This window comes from Staurois parvus, unplaced genomic scaffold (assembly GCF_062004578.1).
Source record: "Staurois parvus isolate SC_StPar_1 unplaced genomic scaffold, SC_StPar_1.0 ptg000586l, whole genome shotgun sequence".
NCBI lineage: Eukaryota > Metazoa > Chordata > Amphibia > Anura > Ranidae > Staurois > Staurois parvus.
In genome coordinates this window covers 5,642,100-5,667,681 of record NW_028318382.1, presented here as the reverse complement: position 1 = coordinate 5,667,681, position 25,582 = coordinate 5,642,100, and positions in this window count along the sequence as shown.

Sequence of the window (25,582 nt, the reverse complement as noted above, 5' to 3'; positions counted from 1 at the left end):
GACATCCTGACAGTGTGAGGAAAGTACGCTGATAACCGGCAACTGTATTTACTTTGTGATCTGCTGTGTCATTGGACACAGCTGATCACATGACTAGGTAAAAGGCCAATCACTGCGGCCTTTTACCTCGTCATGTGATCAGCTGTGTCTCTGAGAGCGACGGGTGTGCGCCACTCCCACAACTGGACAACTGCACTGTAGCAGTCCTTCGGCTATATCGGAGTTGTAAAGTGGTTAAAAATAACCAACGTGCCATGATTTTGCAAAGAGCAGCCCCCAGAATTACCTGCTCGGGTCCCGCGCTGGTGCTCCTGGTCCCAACCTCCTGCCTAGTAACCCCATAGTAAGCAGCTTTCTATGGGGGCACCGAGCAGGCTCACTCCCGAGCCACTGCTCTGTGTGTCCATTCAGGCACAGAGTGCGGCTTCGCCCTGCCCCTGCTCTCTCCTCATTGGCTCACTGGCTGTGACTGACAGTGGAAACCAATGGCTCCAGATGCTGTATCAGCCAGTGTGGAGGGAGAAACCCGGGGGAGGCGAGGTTTTCGTGCACATTACTGGATCAAGATGGGGCTCAGGGGCTGATGAACAAAGAAGGTAAAAAAACATCAAGACTTTACAACCACTTTCTGAATTAAAGCCTTGAATGTCATGGCAGTGATGAGGATCTTCTTTCAAAAATAGTGCCGCAGGTTGGAAGCAAAGGCTGGAATGACTCCATTAGTGGGTATTTAAGGTGAGGGACACAGGCAAATTGTCCTCGTGCCTTCACTGACCTCCACTGGCTAGGAGGGCCCCTGGACAAGTAGAGGGGGAGGTCACAGCCATTCAGAAATGTGCCAGATGATTGCATAAACACGCCAAATACATAACTCTAGACTTGTTCCTCTTATCATACATGGACCACATCCGGGTGCTAGCTACTATATCTCCACTCTTCATCAAAAGATATAAAAGAAAATATCCACACTCCTAACTTAGATCCTTTTGCTGTATTTATTGATTGTGTACAAAGTGACTGTATGCAACATGTTTCCATCTGAAACTAACCCTCCTTGACACGTTTCACCACTCCTGGCTTGCTCACAAGGACAGGGAAATTTCTTCCACTGCACTATTCCCCCTTTTTTTGTGAGCATGCCAAGAGTGATATAATGCATCAAGGAAGGTTGGTTTTTGGGTAGACACATGCTGTGTGCAGTCACTTTGCTGACAGCCAATAAATACAGCAAGAGGAGCTAAGTTTGGAGTGCTGCCAGGCCAGATCCAGCTTGTCTGATGTGGAGGTGCAGTAAAAAATGTCAGAGAATGGGAGATCAGCAGGTTACTGTACAAGGGGTCAGCAGGGCAAAGGATAGGGTCAGCATTATATAGGGCAGTGTACAGAGGCCATTAGTTTGTACAGTGTACAAGAGACAACAGAGCTGAGGACGGGTAACTGCTGGCAGGGCAGAGGACAGGGGTTGCTGCTGGCAGGGCAGAGGACAGGGGTCACTGCTGGCAGGGCGGAGGACAGGGGTCACTGCTGGCAGGGCGGAGGACAGGGGTCACTGCTGGCAGGGTGGAGGACAGGGGTCACTGCTGGCAGGGAAAAGGACAGGGGTCACTGCTGGCAGGGCAAAGGACAGGGGTTACTGCTGGCAGGACAGAGGACAGGGGTCATTGCTGGCAGGGCAGAGGACAGGGGTCATTGCTGGCAGGGCAGAGGACAGGGGTCACTGCTGGCAGGGCGGAGGACAGGGGTCACTGCTGGCAGGGCGGAGGATAGGGGTCACTGCTGGCAGGCCAAAGGACTGGGGTCACTGCTGGCAAGGCAAAGGACAGGGGTCACTGCTGGCAGGACAGAGGGCAGGGGTCATTGCTGGCAGGGCAGAGGACAGGGGTCATTGCTGGCAGGGCAGAGGACAGAGGGTGATTGCTGGCAGGGCAGAGGACAGTGTGTCACTGCTGGCAAGGCAGACAACAGGGGGCCACTGCTGGCAGGGAACTCAGCAGAGCTCCTTCTCCCATCTCTGCACTGCACACAGCCTGGGCAGAGGCAGCAGAGCTCCTCCTCCAGGGGAGTGGTACGGGTCGGCTTCCTTACCCCGCTGGACCCCCTGCTGAACAGTTTATCAATTTATCCGGGCAGTACAATTACAAAGCTGCAAGGAGAGGGCAGCTGTCTGCAGTATGGTTCAGCAGGCAGGAAGGTAGAGTGTTCAGGGGGGAGGAGTGGGTGGTTGGTTTTGGGGGGGCACAACTAAAATCTGGGGAACATAATCCACCCCAGCTCCCCCCTAGATCTGGCCATGAGTGCAGCTGATATTTTTTTTTCAAGTTATTGCAGAGTGATGGGATTTCCAAATTTGAGATTTGCTGAGCAGAAGTTTTCTCATGAGCCTCTAGGTGAAATTCCTGTATGATATTCAGAATAAGCCACAAGGTGAGAGCCTACCAACAGTAAGTCTTGGAGTTCTATAGCTATTCCTGGGATCCTTTGCAGGCTGGCTGTGCACAGAATGCATCCATCAGCTATCATTTTAAAGTGGAGCTGCGATAAAAGAAATAGGGGAGCCACCATTGCTGTTCAGGCTCTGGGGCCATCCTTTTGCTCCTGAATTTACATCTAAGAGAGTCGTGACCAGGGGCAGACTGACCATTTGGAAACTCGGGCACTGCCCGAGGGCCCAGGGTCAGTAGGGGGCCCCATGAGATGCCCATGGTACCTTTTTCATAGCCTTTTTTGAGTTTGGGCAAGGACACAGGGGCCCATGACCCCCTATTGCCCGGGAGCCCCATGAGTTATCAGTCCGCCCCTGGTCGTGACATATAACAAACTTGGAGGACAGCAGTTAAGACTTTTCAGACTTTGCTAGCTGCATACTTGTTTTAGGTCAGTGACTTAGTAGGAATTGAAGCTAGGAACATGATGACACCCCGAGAGCCTTTACATTAAAAAAATCCAAGTCAGCAATGGGATATCCAATATTTCTATCTTCAAACTTGTACTAAAAAGGTACATGCCAGTCAACAAAGATTTAGCAATCTCAACAAAGCTGTTGTGCTAACAATGACCACTAGATGGAAGTATTGCATCATTTTTATTAAGTTTGCCTCTGCTCTATAGCTGAATCTTACTACTGTACTTCTATAATTATTCATTCTTGGTCAACTTTATACTATTTAATTTAAAATGTTTACTAAATACACAGTGTTGTGTATCTTGATGATTGCATTTTCTTATAAAGATATGCACATCTCTCTCTATTTGTGCATTAGGCAGTATACTCAACCCTGCCAAGTAAATGATGAAATTAAATCAGTTTGCCACAAACAACTTTTCTGGAAGATACTAATTGGAAGGTGCCTGCATTACATGCAGTCTGTCACTTAAAGCAGAATGCTAGCCAAAATCAATACATTTGAAAAGCCAATTAAAAAAATTAAATTACAAAACCAGCTTTTGCTGTAATATTTAAATTATTATAAAATATTCTAAAGTTTTAGATCTGCCAAGAGTTGCACTTCAAAGTGACCCTGCCCAGAGCTTGTACCGGACTTCACCAACTCAATAGTCCCATCACCTGACTCCTAGTGAGACACCTGAGTCAATCCAGAAGTTGCTATTGGATACAGGAAGCTCACTTCTCCATAAATCCATGCTTGTTCTCCTCCCAAGGCCTTGTGGCTTCCAGGCTAGGTCCCTAGGTACCCCATGCCAAACAGTCATTCTCAGTATGTGGAGAACCAGTTGCAAAAGAAGGGGCAAGCATTAAATCTCTTCACTACCAGAGTTTCCATCACCCTTGTCATGTCACCCACTTCCTGACTGGTTGGTTGCATAACCACACAACACAAGTATGGTAGCCATTAGCAATGGCAATGCAGTCTCCTTCGTTCAGCTTCTTTGCGCATTAGACTTTTGTACTGTATCTTTTAACTTGTCCCCATAGTAAGCCCTGTTCTTTAGATACGCCATGCATACACCCCTTTAGTGACTTCAGACCAGCCAGATTGACTTAAGAACAAGTTCTTTATTAATGCTTGGTTCACACTGATCCAATGCAGGAATTGCACAGGAATCGTTAGGCTTCCCACTTTGCACCGCATAGCAATTGAATTGTGTTCATGTGATCTGCTGTGGGGGTCAATTAAAAGTTAATGATGCCCAAAAAGCAGTTCACACAATGCAGTCCCTTTGCCTGAATCATATAAACACCCATGATATCTGATTCCAGTGCGGCACAAAAAAGGTGCCTGTACCTTTTCTGTGCAGATGCGGTACGATTTGAGCCATATAAAACTTTGGGCTCAATTTGCACTTCACAGAATTGCATGTGACTTGCACAAGAATGTGGTGCAATTCCTGTGCGAATCACATGTGATGTGGCAGTGTGAACCAGGGCTAAAGTAGTTACATAATACAGATGAACAATTCAATAAGTCATCTTCCCCATATCCTCCTGTACAATTTTTCTAAAGTGCCCTCTGTTGTGCCCCCGGTGCTCAGTCTTGCCCCATGAGATAGTTAAGCCTTAATTTAGGTGTGAAAGTCCTTTAGAGTCCATTATGAAGGTCAGACTCCATACTTTAGTAGCATAAGTTCATATTTTAGCCACATAAGTCCATGACCCTTGGAACCCCGACTGGTCTCCCACAAGGGGCAGTAAAGCAGTAGAGTGGCATCTATATCCTTAACAGGAAGGACCTCCAGGGCCTGATTACTCCCCTTTTAAATGTTTTGACCTGCAGGGAGTGGTACTCTCCTAAAAAAGCACAGGAAAACCTGACCGGCAGAGTTAACCCTTGCCTCTCAGGATTTACCAGCTCAGCAGGGAAACCAGAATTAAGAATATAATGAAATACCATTAGAATACACCGTTTCTGCACAGACATGCTGACCAGGTACACAAGCCCAAGATAATAAGACATATATAAAAAATGGCCACACAATGAGTAGGTGACAACAGCCCTAGAAAAACTGGGAGGGCAGGAAACAAATTTGGCACACTATGTATACCACCTGCCATCACAACATGTGCTGCCCCCTCCTGGTGGGATATTTAGAAGGGCATGGATTTACACGATGGATACTATGGCCCCCCTAGGACTGAATATTGAGTTTGACCTTAATTATTATTATACAGTATTTATATAGCGCTAAAAGGTTTGCTCAGCGCTGTACATTATAGACCTTAATTGTTTTCTTAGTGAATTTTAGGACCTTGGCTTGCCCCTCTCTCCTTTTTATCCCCCCTACTAATCCCCCTTGTTTCTCTCTCCTTTTTATCCATTTTATTAATTCTATTCTATTTTTTATGCATTTTTTATCCTCTGGTTTTTTATTTTATTTATTGCCTGCCCCTTTAAGGCTTAATGTACATGCGGGTTAGTCACTAATTTTTAATGGATTTCTTGTCTTTTATGACTTTTTATGTGAGGTTTATCCTATATTTGTTAGGTTCATATTGATATCATGATGTTTCTGAGGATTTATGTCATACTCTGTTTTTTTTTTATTTTTTTGCCCTCTGCCATTTTGAGCCGTTTCTTAGCTGCTTTTTATCACATTCCCTTATTCCATTTATCATATTTGGCCACAGATTACTATATGTTATGTATTTAGTTATATGCCTATTCATTTTAGTGCCTTGAGATAGTCCGTTCTGCTCCTGTTTTCACTGGGCATTTTTTTTCCTCTTTTCTAGAGCTTAGTGTCTGGTAGAAGGATATAGGCTATGTTTTTCTGGAGTCTCTTCTCTGGGACTCCGAGAAAATGGCTGCTGCACTCCGCCCCTGAGTGATTTCAGATGTAGGCTCTGTATTTATGGAGTTCGTTGGTCACCATTCTTCGAGCCCTGAGGAAGTCATGTGACCCGTGACATAACGCGTAGGACGGAAGCGTGGTGCCGCCATATTGGTATTCCCAAAACACCTACAACTTCCCTGCAGTTTTTTACTGCAAGAATTTAGCCTTTTTTGGTCTGCGGACCTATTTTTAATGTGAGTAGTGATCGTTAGATGTTATTTAAAATAAAGTTTGTGACATATTACACTATGGGAGTCTTGTTGCTTGCATCTTCCATGTGAGACATTGTGAATGACAGAGGTCTGCGGCCATTGCTGAAGCATGCTTACGAGTGTTTGCCGGCGCCATTGGAGATCACCTGTTGCTGTCTGATTGTATCGAGGATTTATTTCTTGGAAATCATCGTCTGAGGCTTCCTTTGCTTTGTTACTCCTTGTGGGTCGAATTTTGAAGGTGAGCATGCACGCTAGCTGGTGGAGGATTTGTTCATACATGTTTGCAACACTGGATCTGTCACGGCATGCACTGAAGATTCACTGTGTTTTTTTTCAGATTTTTTTCAGATTTTTTTGGGACTGTCGTTTTCATTATTATATTTATACATATGTATTTTTTGGGACTGAGTCACTTTTTGATGTTTTTAGATTGAGTCACCTAACAATTATTTTTGATTGATCATTTTGGGGCTGAGTCAACTTTTGTATCTACCAGCCATTGATTTATCCACTTGTGTCACTAGCACTTCTCAGCCGGTTTTCTGTGCCTGGTATTGTCACTTATTATTATTTTTAGGATTGAGTCACTCTTTGTATATATTAGCCGTTGTTTTATTCACCTGTGTCACTAGCACTTCATAGTTGATTCCCTGCAGCTTGTATCGTCACTTGGCATTTTCTGCACCACCTTAAACATCTGTATGTTATGTTCACACCTGGATGAGGGATATATTTATATCTAGTTTATGTCATCCATTTTTTCACATATCAGTCACTTACTAGTGCAGCACCATCACCTTTCATTTATTTTGTCACTATTTTGGAATATGGTTAGGTGCCTGCAGCCACTTTGTTTTTTGGGGTCACTTGGGGTAGGAAAGTAGCGCAGGAGGATCATCTCTATATGGTTATCAGCAGTACTTTCCTCACGCTGTCACAGTGTGAGGAAAGTACTGCCAATAACTGGCAAGTGTATTTACATTGAGATCAGCTGTGATTGGACACAGCTGATCACATGGTAAAAGGCCACTGTAATTGGCCCTTTACCGTGTCTTGTGATCAGCTGTGTTCAAAGGACACAGCAAACAAACAAGATATACCTGTGCTCAAATCCCAATAGCTAGTACATGCATTTATCCATCAGATGCTAAAGGGGTGTAACCACATATTAACACCAGAAATTCTGAAAGACCCTCTGCACACTGCTATATACCCTTTCCAGCAGACTTTGCAATAAATAGGTGTATTTAGTTCATACATATTACAATACATGTTTAAGCTGGCCAACTGCGTCAAAGTAATCCCTCTATGGCCAGTCCTACTCTGCTCTGCCTACGCAATTGCTTCTGTGGACACAATGCTAACATAGGGGAAAAGATAAAGTGGGGGGTCTTTGCTCCTATATTGGCATTGTGTCCACAGTAGCATTTGCGTAGGCAGAGCAGAGTAGGACTGGCCATAGAGGGATTACTTTGACGCAGTTGGCCAGCTTAAACATGTATTGTAATATGTATGAACCAAATATCCCTATTTATTGCAAAGTCTGCTGGAAAGGGTATATAGCAGTGTGCAGAGGGCCCTTCAGAATTTCAAAGGACACAGCAATCACAGAGAGCGCTGGGGGCTCACCACTGGGGGCACGGGGGGCATGTTCTTGGGGGGAGGTTTATATGATGCCCTCCCAGAACTGAACGACTGTGCTGTAGCTGTCATTCAGATATAGCGCAGTCAAGAAGTGGTAAAAGTAAATTTAGAACTACGTTTGAGGTATGCTGAAATGAAGCTTTGTCTTTTATTATTGTAGGGCACGTTCACATGTGCGTTGCTCCTTAAAGAGCATCCACTCTTCAGACAGCATTTAACAGGCAGTGAAAAGGCGTTGTATTGCCTCCTCACTGTCTGCTTTAACCCTTGAATCCTGCACTATCACACCACAATGGCATGCATTGCATGCAGTTGCAGGGTGGTTGTAGAGTGGCACTATTCATTTAGGTTATGATTGGCGGAGGGTAGTGTCTGCTGAAAATAACAGGGGGTATCATTTCTGTCGCTGCTGCAGCATGTGTACACCCTCGGCCACTGCCTCTGCAACTAAAGGGAGTAGCAGTTGGGGGTGGTAAAAGCTATGCATTGCCCCTCAAACTCATGTGTGAACAAGCCCTAATGTAGTAACGCTGAAAACACAGTAAAAATGGTGGTTCTTTAAATTTTTGTACTGTATTAGTGTTCTGCAGCTAGGCTTTGTGAAAATGCCTAGTGCTGGCCGCATGCTAGAGACCCAGACTGCATGATAGAGATCGGGGTCTCCAGCTGTTTGACATGCACAGTGCTCCATTCAACAATTAGCCTCAATCCACCCCTGAAGTTTAATCCTATCATTATCACATGGAAGTTTTTGCTATCACACTAATAATGGTGCCAATATCTCATTATAGTGGTTGTGAAGACTGAAGTTTTTTTTTAAATTTATGCATTCTCTGCATTAAGGTAAAAATACCTTCTGATGTCAACTCTCCCTGTCAGCCCCCCCCCCCCCCAAATACCTGCCTGATCTCAACCCAGCACTGTGCCTGAGAGGAGCAAGAGCCATTGACACCTGCTACTGTCATTCAAATCCAGCAACGAGGCAGCAAGGGGCAGGACCGAGCAGCAATGTGTGTGTCAATGGACACACAGTGTGACTCAGGATCAATCCCGCATGTGTGCCATCACAGAAAGCAGCTTCCTATGGTGGCAAACAGAGAAGAGGAGGAGCTCAGAGTGCAATCAGAGGACCCCAGAAGAGGATTGGGCTGCTCTGTGCAAAACCATTGCACAGAGCAGGTAAGTATAACATGTTTATTATTAAAAATAAATACTTTTGCAATCAATTTAAGGATTATGAAAAAAATGGCTTTAACATTATTGCACCAGATTATTTTGTTCCAACACCCATGTCTCCTTCCACAAATTCTACTTTTCTGTATAAGTACAAGAAGTATGACCAGTTTTAGCTATGATGGATTCTCATCCACATGATACATGACATCACACAGCGGGCAGCACTTAGCAAAACTTAAAAACAATATTTTAGTCATTTAGCAGTGAATGGTGATTGTTCTTAACCAAGTTATTATCCTCACAGAGCAGTAGAGTGTCAGTTGTTTATGTAATTAAAGCGCACATTTGTGGTTTCTCCTCATTCATCATTGTTAATATGCATGCTCTGTATAACTTCCCTGCAGTTGCTCCATGTCATGGCTGAGGAGGCACAATGCTGGTTGTCTGTTACAATGGTTTCGATGGTTGAGTCATGCACTTACTTGATACCCAGGTCAGCTTCTGTTACTGGCTAGGAAGGAGAAATTGAGTACCTCACTGTCTGACATGCGCACTGCTCCAATCAACAATTAACCTGAATCCACCCCTAAAGTTTAATCCTATTATTATCACATGGAAGTTTTTGCAATCACACTAATAATGGTGCCAATATCTCATTATAGTGATTATAAAGACTGAAGGTTTTTTTTACCTAATGCATTCTCTGCATTAAGGTAAAAATACCTTGTGTTGTCAACTGTCCCCGCCAGCTTCCCCAAAAATTTACCTGAACCCGATCTCAAGCCAGCACTGTGCCCGAGAGGAGCAAGAGCCATTGACTCCTGCTGCTGTCAATCAAATCCAGCAATGAGGGAGCAAGGGGCAGGGTCAAGCAGCACTGTGTGTGTCAATGGACACACAGTGTGACTCAGGATCAATCCCACATGTGTGCCGTCATAGAAAGCGGCTTCCTATGGTGGCAAACAGAGAAGAGGAGGAGCTCAGGGTGCCATCAGAGGACCCCAGAAGAGGAGGATTGGACTGCTCTGTGCAAAACCATTGCACAGAGCAGTTATATATGACATGTTTGTTATTAAAAATAAATACCTTTGCAATCAATTTAAGGATTATGAAAAAATGGCTTTAACATTGTAATGCCTATGAAATGTGTTGGCCTTGGACCCTTTGTTTCTTGGGTAATTTTTACAATAAAGCATCATTGCCCAGATGCCAGGAGCATGAGAAATGATTGATGTCATTTCTCCAATCTAAAGGAACAGAGTCACCATAACGTCACAAGCTATCATACTGCTTAAAAGCAGATAAGAAGTTGTTTGTGGGATTTAACGTGTTTATGACATCTAGGAATGTTACATTAGGAGATAAGAACTTGTTTAAAGATGTCTGCTTGCTTGAGAAGTTAGAAATCTTTAAGTTTAGGGTAGATAAGAAGCTGATCTGAAGCAAAAATGTGATTCCTAAAATAATGTTGTTTATTCAATATGGTGGCTGGACGTGACTCTGCTATCCTCACGAAACCTTTCTGCTAGCTCTTCCTAGAGTGGGTGTGCCGCCCGCTCACTTCGGGAAAGCTGCCAGGAAAATGGTTTAAAAGCCGGGAGTTTAAATGGGATCGATTGGGAGCCCCCTAGCAGACGAGGACGCTTTGATGCTGGGACTCTTGCCAAGGCTATATGGGCTTATCGATTGGTCGCGTAAACGGCTTCCCCGTGACCCCTGTGCAGTATGGTTTCGATGATATTTGTTCCTTCCCGCCTTCATATAGCTTTAATAATGTATTCATTCTATGTGGTGACGCTGTCAAATAATGTGCCTATTTCATGCTGTAATGCTCACATTATTATTGATGTGTGTTATTATGCAGATTGTGATGACTATAAGATATATCCTCCTGTGTGTCGTGTGATAATAAAAGCGGAGGTTTTGACAGTGCAAGAATATTTCAGTTGGATTCTGTTATTTCTTGGTGTGCTGGGTGAATGCTATGATGTGCCAGGGCAGGTGTTCATTTGGTAGAGGGTCTTTCATATGCATAGAATATGTAATGGTGTAAATGCTAGTAAAAGGTACCTGTGTGTGACTACCTGTCGATTGTGTGTGTATATGACTTGCTATTAGTTATTGCACCCAGCATTGCCATTACAAACATTATTGCGCCAAATTATTTTGTTCCAACACCCACGTCTCCTAGCACAAATTGTCCTTCTTTTCTCTATACGTACCAGAAGTATGACCAGTTTTAGCTGTGATGGATTCTCATCCACATGATACATGACATCACACAGCGGGCAGCACTTAGCAAAACTTAAAAACAATATTTTAGTTATTTAGCAGTGAATGGTGATTGTTCTTAACCAAGTTATTATAGTCACAGAGCAGTAGAGTGTCAGTTGTTTATGTAATGACAGCACACATTTGTGGTTTCTCCTCATCCATCATTGTTAATATGCATGCTCTGTATAACTTCCCTGCAGTTGCTCCATGTCAGAAGGCACAATGCTGGTTGTCTGTTACAATGGTTTCGATGTTTGAGTCACGTACTTACTTGATTCCCAGAAAGGAGAAATTGAGTACCTAGCTGCTCGTCCCCAGCATGAATGCAAACAGAAATAAAGAAATAACCCCCTTTGGGACTTTAATGCAGCAGACATACCATCACATATATATTCATAAGGAACTTTTTTTACTCATATAATTTATTATACAAAATTGTTTTCTAAAAGTACATTACGAATAAAAAATACATTGACTCTGATAGCTATTCCAGGGATATATTCCCTTTGTGAGATTATAGCAATACAACATTCCCAAGATAATTGTGACGTTTTCCGATCATTTCACTTTTAGATCTTCTTCAGTGGTCATAACAGGAAGAGGGATCTCTGAATAGACATATTTGAGATTAGTAATAAATTGAATATAATGATGTCAATAACAATCTCCATTTTCATACTTACACAAAAGTTAAGTGGTTGATGTTGATCAGAGTAGTCATAATAATACAAGATGGGACTGCATGGTCCAACATTTGAGGATGTAAGCTATCAGGAGGACAAGAGTGGTCACATACCCATCCCGTAATGCTGGCGGCAGAGAGGGGAAGTCAGATCACCCTCCATATCCTTCTATAATCATCATATAAGAAAGCATAGAAATTAGAGACAAAGCATTTACAAGAGGCAAAAAGATTTATAAGCCAGTCAGTAAATAAAATGCTGACCAGATGTGGGGATAATTCCCTGCCGAGGGAAATATTGCTGCTGTCTTTAGATCTCCACAAAGCATTTGATAGTCTGACCTGGGACTATTTGTTTCATACGATGGTTGCATACGGGTTTGGCTCCTCCTTTCTGACTCTTTTACGAGCTTTATATTGCAACCCATCAGCTCAGATTTCTCTTTGCAGGTACAAATCGTCTCCTCTTTCTATTAGGAGAGGTACCAGACAGGGTTGCCCTCTCTCCCTCTTACTTTTTACATTGGCAATAGAACCTCTTGCTATTGCTATCCGCTCTGACCCTGCCATCTCGGGTATCCATTGTGGCGGACGGGATCACAAATGTGCCCTGTTTGCTGATGATGTCCTTATGTATGTTTCCAATTCCCGAGTGTCTTTGCCCAGTCTGCTGACTTTACTTCATTAATTCCCTACGGCTTCAGGTCTCACTCTAAATTATTCTAAAACAACTGCATTAAATATATCTTTACCCCCTTCGGAGGTTCAATACCTTCAAGACAACTTTGATTCTCAATGGGCTCCTGTCAGGGCAGGGCTGAGGAACGGACAGGTAGGCCTAGTGGCAGGGTAACGCACTGGCTGACGACAACCACCACCAACAGACCGAAGTCCCTCAGGGCGCGGAGTCTAAGTCCCAGGCTGCCCTTCACCAGGGCCCCTGATGGTGGGGATGGACTTGACGCAGCCAGGAACCAGGTCGCGGCCCCCGAGACACCCCGGCTGCGGTAATGGCCGCCGCCAATGGCGTGTAGCTGGTGAGAATGACAATAACATAGTCAGGCAAGCCGGGTCGACAACAACGGGACAAAACGGTACAGAACAGTAGACAGAGAATAACAGGTTACGGGCCAGGTTCAGCAACGGAAGGTCAGATCAAAGGAAAACACAGAGAATGGTCTAGTCACAAGCCGAGTCAAATACCAGAAGAGTCACGAGCATATACACAGAACTGTAGCAAGACCAAGACACAAGACACAAGTGCAAAGAGCATGTGCGGATCACAGGCTTATATGTACTCAGCCACACCCCTCTGGGCGATGGACCTCAGAGACCTGAAGGCATAAAAGATTCCCACCATGCTCAGCAGAAATCCAAGATGGATGCCAGCACATGGAGTAACATAACCTCTGGGAAAAGGTAGGACCTTGACAGCTCCCCACTCGTATCCCGTATCTGGGGATTCATCTCACCCGTTTTATTTCAAGATTATATTGCGCCAATTATCCCCTTTTTAAATGACTTATCCTTTTATCTTGGTTTGGTAAAATCCATTCAATCAAGATGACCCTTTTACCAAGATTGCTCTATTATTTTCAGACTTGCCAATTGTGGTCCCCAGTGGAGAAATCTTGTACTTACAATCCGACATCTCTCACTTCGTTTGGGGCAATACGCATCCTCGGATCAATAATTCAACTTTATATTCCCAGAAAAAGTATGGTTTGGGACTTCCTAATATTTTGGCTTATTTTCATGCTGTCCAGATAATGCAGCTCTCTTTACTACTCTTTACTACTTTTTAATACAGCTCTCACTACAGCCAAAGGATATGTACCTCAATGGGTTAGCATTGAGGCCTTATCTTGGCATCCGTATGCTATTGGTTCTCTCATGTGGATCCCCAACCGATTGCATCCTCCCATCCTTTTCCCTATGTTATCTTACTCTTTAGCGATATGAGACAGGTGGCGCACCCGTAAATTCCTATTTTCCCCTCATACCCCCCTGGCCCCAGTCTTTTGTAATCCCGAATTTGTACCTGGTTTAATGCCATCTGTGTTTCAATGGTGGATCAATAAGGGCTTTTTACATATTGGGGATTAGTTAGATGGGGATCGTCCTTACGCTTTACAATATTTAAAAAAAAGAAAATCAATTACCTCCTAGTGAATTCTTTTGTTATAACCAAATCATGTCCTTTATCTATTATAAGCTTAAATTACTGATGGAACCCCTTACACTCGCCTCTCTCAAAATTTCTTATCGAGTTTCTGGTGCGGTGAAGGGTTGCATATCTCTTATATATACTTTCCTTATTGATCCAAATGTTAAACTTCTTTATATAATACAATGGCAAAAGGATTTAAATATCTCCTTAGAGTTACTGTAGATACCTGGTGGGACATAGCTAATGCTTTATCTAAAATCTCAATTAATACCACACTTATTGAATCTAACTAAAAAACCCTCATTGGTACCTAGTCCCTGCTCGTCTTGCTAAAATGTACCCTACCGCATCACCTTCCAGTTTTCGACAATGTGGACAAGAAGGCACTATGTACCTGTCAGGGAATGCGCATGTCTATGCGTGGGCCTGGACCCCTGTTAGCCCTGCTTGTGGCCGACTGGCGAATGCGCAATCGCGCACACAGGTGCACACAGGTGCGTGCAAGTGAGCACGTGCAAGTGCATGCGCAAGTGCATGTGCAACGGCACATTGGCGCCAGGAGGGCTATGTAAGCTGGGCTATTGCTTTGCATTATTGCCATTTGGTCTTATACTTCTGAGCACCCGTGCATCCTGTTACCTGTGTTTCCGTTGCTGATCTGACCTGTTATTGACCCTGCTAGAACACTGTCTGTACCGACCCCTAGCCTGCCCTTTGACTATTCTTCTGCCTGCCATCTCTGCTTACTCTGCCTGCTAGTTGCTGACCTGGACCGCCTGACCTTGATCCTGCACCTGAACCAGATTATCCTTGCCAGTATCCTGCTCCTGCACTTCTGCCTCAGTGTCATCTGCCTAGCCGTTTCTGCACTTCTGCCTGAGTGTCATCTGCCAAACCGTTCCTGCACCTCTGCCAATGTGCCATCCTTCAGCTGTTCCTGCATTCCTGACACACGTCAACACCCATCCGCAGAAGTCCTACCAGGCACTCGTGCCCCTCTGTGCTCCGGTGCTCCCTGTTACTCTACCAGGGCCCCTGAGCCAGAGCTGCAAGGGACGACCTCCTCTGCACTTCAGGTTCTACCACCAGGTACATTACAGTACCATACTTGGTGGAGGTGCCCTGTGTGACTAGATTTTGGATCCATTTATTTAATTTCCTCTATTCAGTGACAGAAGTCAACGTTCATAGGTCCCCTGAAGTGGTATTTCAGCAATTGCCACAGACATCCCCAAGAAATCGATTAAATTGATTCTTTACATTCTCCTGGCAGTGAGAATAACGATAGCCAAATACTGGATGTGGTCGGCAATACTGCTTGACTTTGTCAAAAATAAACTCAATTGGATCATGATTAATGATAAGCTTACTAGCATCCTTAATAATAATACTTCTAAATTTGATAGTACTTGGGAGCCATGAATTCAATATCTTTCTGTCCCTTGGCAGACTCCTGGCTGACCCTCCTTTACTCTACTCTTCCTTTTCTTTATTTTCCTTCCTTTTTTATTTCAAATTATTGTTTTCTTTAGTATTGATTCCAACTTCCGACTTGTTTCACTAAATGCTTACCGTATATCTGAGTTAAGCTTGAATACATTTAGAAATAATTTATTTTCAATGCATATTTTAGGTTGAACTATTGATGCCTGAGGACTTGCCATGGACTCGTGCACGCACCTGAGGGATTATTTGGTTTTATGCCTGACTACTCAGGTCTCTTCCTTCACTCTGCTATTTTATTGTTTGTATCATTCCTTAATGAATAGACTTCTTGATTGAAATCCTGCAACCCACAATTGTGGGCTATATTCCTTTGTATGCTGTTTCTAAACTTAATAAAAAACATTGAAATACAAATGTTGGACCATGCAGTCCCATCTTGAACACCAGTTTAGTATGAAAATGGAGATTGTATAATTGTTATTGATGTCCTCATATACAATTTATTACTAATTTCAAATATGTCTATTCAGAGATCCCTCTTGCTCTTATGTCCCTGAAGAAGATCTAAAAGTTAAATGATCGAAATGTGTCAGGGTTATCTTGGGAATGTTGTATTGTTGTAATCTCACAAAGGGAATATAGCCCTGGAATGGCTATCAGTCAGTGTGTTTTTTAATCGTAATGTACTTTTAATAACAGTTTTGTATAATAAAGGATCTGTTACTGGCTAGTATTGCATTAGACATTTCACTGCTTTGCTTCCTGTTGTAGTGGAGCAATGCTCCTACATGTTTACCTAAAATATACCTATCATGAAAAAAATATGTATACTCCAGTTACTGGACTTTTTCTGAAAATGTTAGTTGCTTGGCTATTATGCTAACCCACTCCTTTCAATACTTTGACTTTATGACCCAGAAAAAAATGCAGTTCAAGAAAGTTAAAGAAAAGTCAGAATTCCTGATCTAAATACTTGTTTCAACCTAGGATTTAAAGGGGAACATTTGATAAAACTGGTGCACACAGAATTTGGTGCAGCTATGCATGGTAGCCATTCAATTTTTAGACTGATTATTTCTTTGTGAGTGGGCAACATTCAGCAGGGGATCAAATACTTATTTTCTTCACTGTACATATTTTGTGCCAAGGTGTATTGCATTACTGTTGCATTGGAATATTATCCTTGAGGGTATAGTGTTCCAAAATTAAGGAAATTGTGGTGGATATATTGATCTTCTCTGTTTGCTTCCAGGCGACTATTTGGAAGATTTGGAAGAAGAAAGTGTTTTACTGTCCTCTGTATATTTGTCATTTTCTGCAATGATAAAATAGGGATTTACTTGATAATTTACTGTAATTCTTTGTTACTCTTATTGTAAGAGTACCAGTCACTGCGTGGATGACTTTGCCTGTGGCAACCTCTATTGCCATATATTCTAAAATGTTTCCATCACTTGAAACTCCATTCACTTTGTTATACTGTTGTTATTATTTACCCCTTTTCACCCTACCCATCCTCTGTAAAGCAAGATACTCCACTTTTGGGAGCAAGAACAAATTTTATTGTCAGTTGTACATACCCTTCCACAAAGCAATTGTGGTCAGTGGTACTCAACCTCTCAAATGTACTGTATGCACTGGTGATCATTGGCACTCGACAAGCCCACCCAAAGATTCATGTTTAATTCATGTTTTTTTTAACCCATTTCTTAAATAGACCCTGTCACTAACTAAGAAAATTGCTGGTAGAAGCACAGAAAAATCAAGCTTATGGTGATGCCGGGGGAGACGTGAAAGGGAATGTATCATCTTTGAGTCTCCTGGGCAGGGGCAGACTGACAACTCATGGGGCCCCCGGGCAATAGGGGATCATGGGGCCCCTGTGTCCTTGCCCAAACTCAAAAAAGCCTATGAAAAAGGTACCAGGGGCATCTCATGGGGCCCCCTACTGACCCCGGGCCCTCGGGCAGTGCCCGCGTTTCCAAATGGTCAGTCTGCCCATGCTCCTGAGACTGTTGGTATCACATCTAAGATGGTGATCTCTAGCAGCAGTTTCAGGGCTTTTTAATGTCTACATAAAGGAGGCTTTAATAGGTAAATAACATGCACAAAGTGCGCTCAGTACATATATAATCTTATTGGATGATTACACAATAGCACTACTGTATAAATGTACTATAGTAGAGTAGATCACAGTGGCCTGGCCCACATTTGTAAGATGCTCTTACTGAGAAACATTTTAGAAGCACAGCTCTTGAATTTCTAGAGCATGCTTTGACAATGCACCAGTGTGAAATGACCCTCTGTTATGCCTCAAAATATTAGAACATTGGCTATGTGTTGCTGCAGAGTAAGATAAATCACACTTTTTAACATATATTTTATGGATTTACATGTTTTTCCTGCACGATTGTAGCATCTCCCTGTCTTGCCTTTCATTAAAGTTGATGTAGTGTTTTCAACCACTAGACAGTGTGATTTTAAACAGTATATATTAATTATGTGTATATAAATTAATATTGATTATGAATTCATAATAATTTAAAGTTGTTTTTTGTTGATTCTTTATTTTTATTGATAATGAAGTCTTGTAGCATTAAAGCTAATGGTTAGGAGTTGGAGGCAATTTCCTCCTCCAATAGCCGCTGTGCCTATATAATACATACAGTCACATCCTGTGTTCCTGGTTCCCCCCTAATTTCTAACTAAGGCTAGGTTCACATCTGTGCAAACAGAGGAATGCAGACCGCAGGCAGGTGCTAATTCTAATGGCACGCCGCGCGCACTGGAAATCGCAACTGTACTGGGAATCGAGGTTCCCATGCGGGCTGCGTTTTCCCAAGAAGTGCGGAGACTTCTTCCCTGCGTGTCCCAGGGCACGGGAGTCCATTCAAATGAATGGGCTCTTGTGCCCACGCAAAATGCGGCCTGCATGACTGCAGATATGTGAACCAGGGTTTAATGCGTAGGGTGGGGCATATGATTTGACATAATCATGTCAGTTATTTAAAGTGATAGCACTATACGTTTGTATATATGTTTATGGTAACTGTTTGTATATATTAGTGCAAGCAGCTCTCATTTTTTTGGATGAGGACATTTTAATGATCTGTACGGTTTTACGGTTTGAATTTTTTTGCATCAGTGCAGAGTTCATTGGAGTTTAGCAAGGAATGATTACTGTGTCTATAGAGAAGAGTACGATCCCTTGGAGAATGGTTAAATATTTTGCCTTATAAAATAAAGGATCACATTAAAACAGTAAAAGCTTTTCAAAAATGTCCTCAGACGTCCTTGCATTGTTTATCTACATTACCTCTGCTCTTTAATAGACTAACAAGTGGTGGTGGGTTAGTGGGCTTTTGAAGATGACGAAATCTCATTGTTCTTCTGTAATGGCTCCTCACTCAGGTTTCAATCTGGACTCCATCCAGACAAAGATATAACTTCTGTTGTTCTACAGGATGTGAAATTTAACGGTCAGTTTCACATGTCATTGCACCACCAGTTCTGCTCTGTCTCACTAATTAAAATGAGGCTGCCGCTGGCCCAACCCTCCTCTAATCTAGAAACATAAAGTATTCCCCGTGGAGTTTTACATTTCACTTAAATTAACTTAGAAGGGTAAATTCAAATGAAAATTATTTTGTATCCAAATGAGGCTATGTTTAGCTGGCCAGATGAACCGAAATTTGGCCAGTTCAGAAGTTTCGATCCCTGTATTGCCATTCGCTCTCAAAAGACAGGGATGTTGGAAATGGCATGTTGATCAGCGGCTGCAGCCAATCGGTTGCAGCTGCTGATCAGTATATTCTAACAGCGGAGGAGTCCTACTGTCAGAAAACAATGGCACAATGGAGAGGATTCCTCCTTCTATATCGTTTGTGTGGATGGGGGGAGCCATTCATTTGTTTGGCTTTCAAGGTACCCAACAAAATTATAATAAAATCAGTTGAATTTTATTTCATATAAAATAATGCTAAGAAAATGTTTCTCATAATAGTTACATAGTTAGTCTGGCTGAAAAAAGTCCATCCAGTTCAATCCAGGCCCTTTTTTAAGCAATCCACTGACCTGGTCAGGTGCAATGCTTTGGTCGGAATCTGGGGCCGCCTTGTTAAAGAGGGCTTTCAGATTCTGATAAGCCCCTCGCCTGCCTGCAGACCCCCACAACTACTCCCACAGCCCCTCCTGCCCCAGAGCACCCCCCCATGTGGAGGGCATGTGGTCTGGTATGGTTCAGGAGGGGGGGTGCTCATTCATCCCCCCTTTCCTGACCTGTTGGGCTGCATGCTTGGGCAAGGATCTGGTGTGGATTTTGGGGGAGACCCTCCACGTCATTTTCACAAAAATGTTGGCATGGGAGTTTCCCTCAAAATCCATACCAGACCCAAAGGGCTTGGTATGGATGGAGGGGGGGGGGACCCCACACAGTTTTTTTTTTAAATTTTTAATAGCCGGCAATTCTTTTTACATTACCCGCTGACAGCTGAAAAATAAAGAATGTGTTTAGTAGCTGTGCGGTATCTTACTGCATACTCAGATGCGGTAAGATACCGCTTAGTGAATTGTCCTCTCTCTTCAAAGTTCGCAGTCGAACTTTCATTATGTTCGAATGATCGACTGCGAACCGAACAGTCATATTGAAGTCTCATTGAAATTAAGATTCATATATATTTATCTGATAATAATATTCAGCCCTAAGGAAAGTCTATTCAACTTCTCAGCAGTAGATCTCCACTACAAAAAACAGGGGAACCTAAAGCAAAAACATATATGTTCACCTAGGGGTGAATTTACTAAAGGCAAATAGACTGTGCACTTTGCAAGTGCAGTTACTCCCAAGCTTAGTAAATGAGGTAAAGCTTCACTTTCCAAAGAATACACACATGTGCAAGGAAAAAAAAACAGCATTTTAGCTTGCACATGATTGGGTGATGGAAGTCAGCAGAGCTTTTCATCATTTACTAAACTCTTGAGCAACTGCTCTTGCAGAGTTCAACCGCACTTTGCAAAGTGCACAGTCAATTTGTCTTTAGTAAATCCACCCCTTAGAGTAGCTGTTAAATCAGGCAAGGTGTTCTGTCAACATGCTTTCTACCATAGTGCTCACATTACTCTTATCAACTCTGCTTGTCTGTGTGTTGTCATTTTTATATTAAGTTCCAGCAGTTGGCAGCAGTGGGGTATCATTTGATCCCTGGGCCCCAATGCAGAATTTACCCTTGCCTCCTCTGTCCATCACAATATATTCCCTTCCTTTGTCTGCTGTCATTTATTAACCATACAATATGTGATGCTTGTAATGTTTGAAAGTAGTCACTTTGAGGAGTTATATTAAAGAATGAATTGCAGCACTGATATAGCAACAGTAATATCTGTTGTGGGTTTGGCTGCCATTTCCTCTACCTTGACCCATGGTGTGGCACCATTGTCATTCACTGACATTTACTGTGCATTCTATCCCACTGCAAGTGTACATTTCCAACGTTGTAATCTAAAGGGCCATAGATAGTTGCTGTTATTAAAAAATTTTTGGCAGAAGAAAATTAAAAAAGCTAAGCTTATTATAAGACTGATTCAGGGCCAAAACGACTGATTGTGGTTTGGAAATGTTATACAGAACATATCTTTCTTTAAGAGAAATGCTTATTGATTGGCAAATAATTTACTTGCCTAAAATTCACTTTATAATGGGTTTATCTCTCTTGGAAGATTATAGTTTGTTTGTACACTCTTTTTCCAGATTTGTTGCATTTGTTCCACTTTCCATCTAGATTTTCTACATCAATCAATGGGCCTCAGTTCACAAAGAGCTGGATATTTCCATTGTTCAATGTAAAGTCCAGGTTCCAGGATATACACATCATCCAAGACACATCATCCTTGTTTTCAGATGGCGAACCATTAACATGTGCCTCTGTTACATGCTGCAGTTAAACTACAATAGCTTGAAAAACTAAGCTGAATGCAGGCTGTCACTGCACCCCCCCCCCCCTTCCGGGGTGTACCATCATGCCGTCCTTGGCTTACACTACTGCAGCTTAGGACATTGCTCATGCGTCATTAAAAGCCTGTAATAGGCATGAAGAGGCTTCAACAATGCAAAAGTATAATAACCCAAACTGACAGGCAACAAAATTGAACAATGAAAGAAAAAATCTAAGCACAATCTGTACTTCCAGAATCAGAGCATTATTAAAACCATAAATGTATGAGTAGTTTTATGTATATGACTTCCATTTTATGTATCAGTGTTGACTTTAGAAGATTTTAATGATTGACTTACCGATGAAACACTTTATCCTGTATTGCTGGATCTTTAACCATGGAACATATATAATTGAGTGTAATTATTCCAGAAGTAAATATCACATAGGACCCTGTATGGTGATTTATCCTTTTTGCCCTTAGCTGCATTTTTTTATTGTTTTTTATATGTGATGTGTCTTCCCTTTTCCTTATGTTTTTGCAATTGAATAATAAGGTGTAAAGAACTGTAGCCAGGCCCCTCGGCCCCCACCCCCTGCCACTGTGTGCTGCAGTTGGACTGCTTCATTTTCTTTCCACAGCCGGCTCTGTGTGTTGAATGACTAAAACAGCAAAGAAGGAGAAAGAAAGGAGCGGCTGGGCTGAGATACTGAGGACATGTAGCAACGGGCTCAGTGTAATCCCCTCTCCCTGCCTCCCTCCTCCCACTCTCCTGGCAGTGGAGGGACCAAACAGCATGGAGAGTTAGAGGGTGATAGAACATGTAGTCCCCAGGGGCACACTGTACACTGGAGACTATGGGACTTATACTACAGCCTCCACCTTTGAAGAGGAGGAGAGAGGAAAGTTTTGCATGGGCAAATTCTATGGGAATTATTCAGATTAGTGTGGAAAGAGGAACTGTGAAGGTCAGTGTTGTCTGTACTAGAGGAGAGATGAGCCATCGAAGAGTCCCTTTACTGTTACTACACCTGGAAAGTGCAGAGCTGTGATGTGTGCATGGATGGATAGAGCCACAGCCAGGATATAGATCAACTGTGCAATCTATCGGAGTCACCAAAGGCAACCCAGAGTGAGCTGACACCTGATCGGAGGGACCACTTGTGTCTCTAGGTCTAGTGAGAGGGCCTTGCGGACATTACTTGCTTGTCACCACTAGAGACTGAGTCATTAGGAACTACCTAACCATCTACCCATAGCTTTAATTTTGCCCACAGATCTTGTTGAGTGCCTTAACCTCCCTGGCGTCATATGACGTCCTCCCAGAATGCGCTCTCCTGCATGCCCCCGGGGCGCGCACCCGGCGATCTCCGTGATCGCTGTGTCCTACGGACACAGCTGATCACATGATGTGGTAAAAGGCCAATCACAGCGGTCTTTTACCACGTGATCAGCCGTGTCCAATGACACGCTGATCACCGGGAAATGCAATTGCCGGTTCTCGGCTGCACTTTCCTCACGCTGTCAGAGCGTGAGGAAAGTACTGCCGAGAACTGGCAGTTGTCAGAGCAGGGATCGGCACCGATCATCAGGGTACTGATGATTAGTGCCCTGATGATCGGTGCCCAGCAGCGCCACCCACCAGTTCCGCCCACCTGTGCCCAGCAGTGCTGCCCACTAGCTCCGCCCACCTGTGCCCAGCAGTGCACCAACCTGTGCCCAGCAGTGCCACCCAGCAGTGCCACCTACCTGTGCCCAGAAGTGCCACCTACATGTGCCCAGAAGTGCCACCCAGCTGTGCCCACCCACCTGTGCCCACCAGTGCCACCCACATGTGCCCACCAGTGCCACCCACCAGTGCCCATCAATGCAGCCCAGCAGTGCTGCCACCAGTCAGTGCCCAGCGGTTGTGCCAGTCAGTGCCCAGCAGTTGCGCCAGTCAATGCCTAGCAGTGCCGCCAGTCAGTGCCCAGCAGTGATGCCAGTCAGTGCCACCTATCAGTGCTGTCTATCAGTATCCATCATCAGTGCCACCTATCAGTGCCTCCTATCCGTGACACCTCATTAGTGCTGCCTATCAGTGCTGCCTATCAGTGCCCTTCCGTGCTGCCTATCAGTGTCACCTATCAGTGCCCATCAGTGCAGCCTCATCAACACACATCAGTGAAGGAGAAAAATTACCTGTTTGGAATATTTTATAATAGAAACAAACTTTTTTTTTTTCAAATTTTTTTACACACTTTTTGTTTATAGCGCAAAAAGTAAAGCGCCCAGTGGCGATTAAATACAACCAAAAGAAAGCTCTATTTGTGAGAAAAAAATTATAAAAATTTCATATGGGTACAATCTTGCATGACCGCACAATTGGCAATCAAAGTGCGACAGCGCTGAAAGATGAAAATTGGCCTGGTAAAGAAGGGGGTATAAGTGCCCAGTAGGCAAGTGGTTAAATCTGTCCAAACAAGAGTCTAGCAACCATCCCGGGTGTGATAAAGTTTGAAACACTAAATCATAAATTATAATAAATAATTATAAAAAATAATAATATAATAGTAATAAATTTAATTCAATAGTGTAATCAAACCAAAAACACTGAAATTTGAAATATAGCGCCAAGTTCGCACATCGCTGAGCAAAGTCGCAGAATCGTTTTCAGTGTCTGATAACGAATTTCCCCACGAATCATTATCACTCAATTCTGCACGTGGTTCTAATTTACTATCGCTGTTCTCTAGCTGGTCTAAAACAGCTTTTGACCTAAAGGGACACTTTTTGGATGCCATGGACGTTTCTCAGTTTCCAGGCAGAAAGAACAGTAAAAGTGCAGGCAGGACACTGAACAAAGCACTAGGGACAAAATTTAGGTGAAATGGTTTGATACAGTAATGTAATTCTAAGAGATTACAGTGTATTGAACAATGAAAATAAATAAATAAATACATAATAAATAAATAAATATTGTATGTCAAATTTTGACTTTTTGAATCTCCCGCCGGTACCGCCCCCCGTACGTCCCGATGCTCGCAGGGAATGGAACCCGGAAGACACAGCGGGAGGGATCGCTGCAGTGCAATCCCGAGTGTTGCTGGGGTTACCACTTCTGGTACTGAAATTAACCCCAAGCTACACTCGGGATTACTGCCAGAAAGGTTAAAGCACACCAACAGTAACTGGGCCCAAACTTTTAGCCACCTGAAGTGTCCAGGCTAAAGACTGACCCTACCAGTTGTTGCATTAAGCCCTTTGCCCCTTTGATTAGTTAAAGAGGTTACCTTTTAGGAGATGCAGTGCCATACCCCAGCCAATCCTTTAGAGTGCACTCTAAACCAGAGTAGTAGTAGTATCACTCACGTTGCATTTAACGTTCATTTACATTGTTTATTTCTGGTTTGCTAATATCCATATTAGTTTCAGGTAGTGATATAGAACCTGATCTTAGTCACTTTGACAAAGTTATTACTCTGTCTAGTAGTTTGCATTCAAACTTACTGACTTTGTGCTCATTTATGTTCTACTGCCACCTACTTTAAACTTGCATCAATAGATGTAGTGCATTTATTACTAAATGTGTGTGTGTCTGTTTTCCTTGTAGCAGCCCATAGCCAGGCAAAAGGTATTTCACACCAATGTCCTTATACATGTTTGCAGTGATTTATATTCAACCAGAGTGTCAGAGGGGCTAAAGTTGTTCTTGGAGTCGAGGGTCAGAACAGAAAGCCCAAAACTACGAAGCTGATCATTCAGGGGTGGAGCGACAGAATCTTTCTGATAATCTGCTAGTGTAGAATTTTTTTGCCAGCAAATATATTTTTATTCAGTTAACATAAAGACCCAGATGGCTAAATGCAAGGTACAGAAAACTAAAGCAACCAATCAAAATTGTTTTAATTAAAGCTACATTGGTACAAGATGCATTCATGTTGGTTTCTATGGGTATTGCAATTTTTGCTTTGTGCTATTTTATTAAATGAGTCCAGAGTCCCTTCATCTGTCACCACCAAATCCAGAAAACAGAACAGAGATATCTTACCATCTATGTAACAAAAGCTACTGGCTGCCAAAACAGGAATCCTGTCACATTGCCTGCAGTTTATATGTGTTTAAGATAAGGAACTGGTTCCTGGTACTTGAGCAGTTCTTGGCACACTGTTAGTGTTGTGACCCGAGAGGAAGAAGTGAAAGACGCACAATCATCTATGAATGACCCAAGTTATGGCTAATTCTCTCTACATGGTATTTTTCAAGATAAATGAA